The sequence below is a fragment of the Tursiops truncatus genome, chromosome 1, assembly GCF_011762595.2.
Source record: "Tursiops truncatus isolate mTurTru1 chromosome 1, mTurTru1.mat.Y, whole genome shotgun sequence".
NCBI classification, from domain to species: Eukaryota; Metazoa; Chordata; class Mammalia; order Artiodactyla; family Delphinidae; genus Tursiops; species Tursiops truncatus.
Genome location: NC_047034.1, coordinates 2,691,192 through 2,695,273, shown reverse-complemented (window position 1 = coordinate 2,695,273; position 4,082 = coordinate 2,691,192). Strand labels below are relative to the sequence as shown.

The window sequence follows — 4,082 nt, the reverse complement described above, 5'->3', positions numbered from 1 at the left end:
CTGGATCATATGATAGCTCTATTTTTAGCTTTTTGAGGAACCTCCATACTGTTCTCCATAGTGGCTGCACCAACTTACATTCCCACCAAAAGGGCAGGAGGGTTCCCTTTTCTCCAGACCCTCTCCAGCATTTTTTACTTGTAGACTTTTTTATTGAACAAATATGTAAGACTAACAATCGAGCATAGGGGACAAAGAGCCGTCAGCCTCAAATTTCTGTGGGCCTGGAATTTAATATATATGCTTCAAGATTCAGAAACCTAATAAGAAGGCAAACGACCAGCACTAAGTATAATGCTGTAAATTGCTTTAAAAATGAATTCTTATCACAGCTAAAATAGTAAGTCTAGCAGAGCAACATGAACAGCTTAATTGGTAAACTGGTAAATGCTGTGAAAGTCAGAAATACTCACCTATATTGACAAAGAATATTTGGAAAGGAAAATATAATTTGAAGATATTTCTTTAGCAGATTTGCACAAAGCATTCAGTAATACCAGATCTTCTCACAAACCCAGTCAAAACATTTCAATCTAAGTAGTGATTTCTTTTTTTTTTTCTTTTCTGTGATTTCTTTTGAATCATGCTGTTGAAGAAGGTATTCTAGGGTCTCCTGCAGCCATGCCTCAGAAACACTGGCCCAACTCCCATGCACATGAAGAACTGAGGAGCACAGCATTGGAAAGGAACCACATGTCAGGTGGCTAAGAAGATAGTAATAACCATAGCCAGCTCTTGTACAATATTACTGTGCACAAGGAGCTTTTTAAAGTACTTCTTATATATTAGCTCATTCAACCCTCCTAACAATTCCATGAGGTCTATATTTTTATTATCCCCATTTTCCCAGTAAGGAGATGTACCACCCATAGCTTAGGCGGCTCACCATGTTTAAACAACTGGTCTGTAACAGAGCTGGGATTCAACCCCTGGCAAGCTGGCTCCAGCGTCTGTGGTCTTTCCCACTATACTATGTTGCTCTTGAAATTTGTCATAACCTTTTTATACAGCAATATATCTCTGAAAGTTAACAAATTAAAGATAATGTTTCTTACCCTGTTGACTTCTTCTCAATGCTATTTTCCACTGAAATTAATAATTAAATGGTTTACTTCACTGGCAAATATCCACTAGTATGCATTAATGAGGAGTCACATTACTAACAGTTTTTTCTCTAAAATGAACATTAAATACTCTATGAAATGTAGGTATGGCAAGTTAATCCATACAAGAAACGGGTACAATTTACTTTAGAATAAATTAAGTGACATTTAATCTATTCGTTTGGGTCAATATGAAGTTCTGTGTAATTTGCCAAAATGATGGGAGAAGTGGAAAACAGAATAGAAAAGAAAATCTACCATTATACTATGATAGAACATTATTAAAAAATAATAAGGGCTTCCCTGGTGGCGCAGTGGTTGAGAATCTGCCTTCTAATGCAGGGAACACGGGTTCGAGCCCTGGTCTGGGAAGATCCCACATGCCGCGGAGCAACTGTGCCCGTGAGCCACAACTACTGAGCCTGCGCGTCTGGAGCCTGTGCTCCGCAACAAGAGAGGCCGCGATAGTGAGAGGCCCGCGCACCGCGATGAAGAGTGGCCCCCGCTCGCCGCAACTAGAGAAAGCCCTCGCACAGAAACGAAGACCCAACACAGCCAAATAAATAAATAAATAAACAAATGTGGGGTTTAAAAAAAAGAGAAAAGAATTTAAAATAATAATAATAAAATGAAACTGGAGACGGCATCTTCCTCAGGGCAAAAGGCAGTTCTGTTCACAGACAGGAGGGAGAGTTGACGTCTCCCTGACCCAGCAGTGGTCAGGCATGCTTGCTGCCCATCAATGAAGACCGGGGTTCCCTGAGCTTAAGGTCCCTCTCCTAGAACAGAAGCCACTGCACGGCCAGCTAGCTCTTCCTTGGCTGGAGGAGTCGGGGCTCTGGGAACGAGGAAGACAGTGGCTACTTGGTGACTTGCTGATGCTGTGAATTCCAGGCTGGCCTTCACCTCTAACCAGGAGTCATGACGTTGCTGCCTGTCACACAGCCATCACAGTTGTTAACCACCTTCTACACATCCGCCGCCTCACGCCGGACACGTAAGCTCAGTGGGAACCAGGTCCTGGCCCATCTGTTTACTGCTGCATCGGCAGAGTCTAAACACTGCGTGTTCACAGTGGGCGCTCCATAAAAGCTTGTTAAATGAATAGAAGGAGTTATGTATTCTCATTGACTCATTTAAAACTAATCAACCACCGAGCTTCCCTGGTGGCGCAGTGGTTGGGAGTCCGCCTGCCGATGCAGGGGACGCAGGTTCGTGCCCCGGTCCGGGAGGATCTCGCATGCCGCGGAGCGGCTGGGCCCGTGGGCCGTGGCCGCTGGGCCTGCGCATCCGGAGCCTGTGCTCCACAACGGGAGAGGCCACAACGGTGAGAGGCCCGTGTACCGCAAAAAAAAAAAAAAAAAACAACTAATCAACCACCAACCATAGGACTAGATCTGTAGACTTATGTACAATCAAACCAGTTTTACATTAGACGGTTTTTGACTTTTTTTATTACTTCTAAAATACATATTCTAATGATTAAACCAAAAAATAACAATAATGTAAAGTATGGAATTCTTACCACATGAGTCATTATTTAAGAACTTAAGCACAATGTAAATATATTTTTTTAAAAAATTTTATTGGAGTAGAGTTGATTTACAATGCTGTGTGTTAAGTTTCAGGTGTACAGCAAAGTGCATCAGTTATATGTATACATATATCCACTCTTTTTTAGATTCTTTTCCCATTTAGGTCATTACAGACCACTGAGTAGAGTTCCCTGTGCTCTACAGTAGGTCCTTGTTGGTTATCTATCTTATATATAGTAGTGTGTGTATGTTGATCCCAAACTATGGAACACTTCACGTATTTGCATGTCATCCTTGCACTGGGGCCATGCTAATCTCTGTATCGTTCCAGTTTTAGTATATGTGCTGCTGAAGAAAGCACCACAATGTAGCTATACTTAACACTACTGCATCCTTAGAAGCAGTTGGGATGGTAAATTTCATGTTATGTGCTTTTTACCACCATTAAACATTTAAACTTTTATTAAAAAAAAAAAAAACAACTTGGACACCCTCAAGAAGTAAATCTCTTTAGTATTGCATGCTGCCCACAGAATCAAGCTGACATTGCCTAGAGCTTTCGTCACCCACAGCCGCCCCGCCCCCCCAGGACCCCTGAGCCTTTACAGGGAATCAGGAAGCTCTGGCTTCTCAAGAGAACTCTCTGGATTCCCCTTAGGCTTAAACATTTTCCCCTATTTTTCCACTGGTCACCTTGATCAGACTGTACCAGCTCTCATCCTGGTCTCTGTGGGGAATATGGACTATGGGAGATATGGAAAATATAAAATATGAAATATGGAAACTACTTGTCAAAATTCACTAATGAGCAAAGATACGGTTCCCTCTAAGCAGTGCTGTAAAATGTATCAGTGCTCACAGATACATCACAAACTTTGGGACCTATACACAGCTTTGTTAACGGTATCAGAACTGGCAGGCATGAGCCTACACGGGAAAGGATGCGGGCAAAAGGAGATGTGGAAGGAAGGAAGACAAGGGGAAGGAAGGAGAGAGATCATAAGAGGAACTGGGGTAGCAGGGCGGCAAGTCAAGGTTTAATTTCCTTTTTCTCAGAGGTACAAGTTTGCTCACTCTCCTGTACATGCTAAAATCAATGGGCACTTCATAAAAAGGAACATTTTTATGTGACATTTGCAGAGATGTGGATGGACCTAGAGACTGTCATACAGAGTGAAGTAAGTCAGACAGAGAAAAGCAAATGTCATACAATATCGCCTATATGTGGAATCTAGAAAAATGCTACAGATGAACTTATTTGTAAAGCAGAAATAGAGTCACAGATGTAGAAAACAAACGTATGGACACCAAGCGGGGAAGGGAGGGTGGGATGAATTGAGAGATTGGGATTGACATATACACACTACTAGGTATTAAATGGATTAATGAGAACCTACTGTATAGCACAGGGAACTCTACTCAGTGCTCTGTGGTGACCTAAATG

General features: G+C 42.1%; 1 non-coding gene across 1 annotated transcript; it reads right to left on the bottom strand.

The window, feature by feature from the left end:
* Positions 1 to 2,895: 2,895 nt before the first annotated feature.
* On the bottom strand, positions 2,896 to 2,999 carry LOC117309723 (U6 spliceosomal RNA). Its single transcript, XR_004524040.1, has one exon. It is a non-coding gene; the product is annotated as a U6 spliceosomal RNA (small nuclear RNA).
* Positions 3,000 to 4,082: the final 1,083 nt, after the last annotated feature.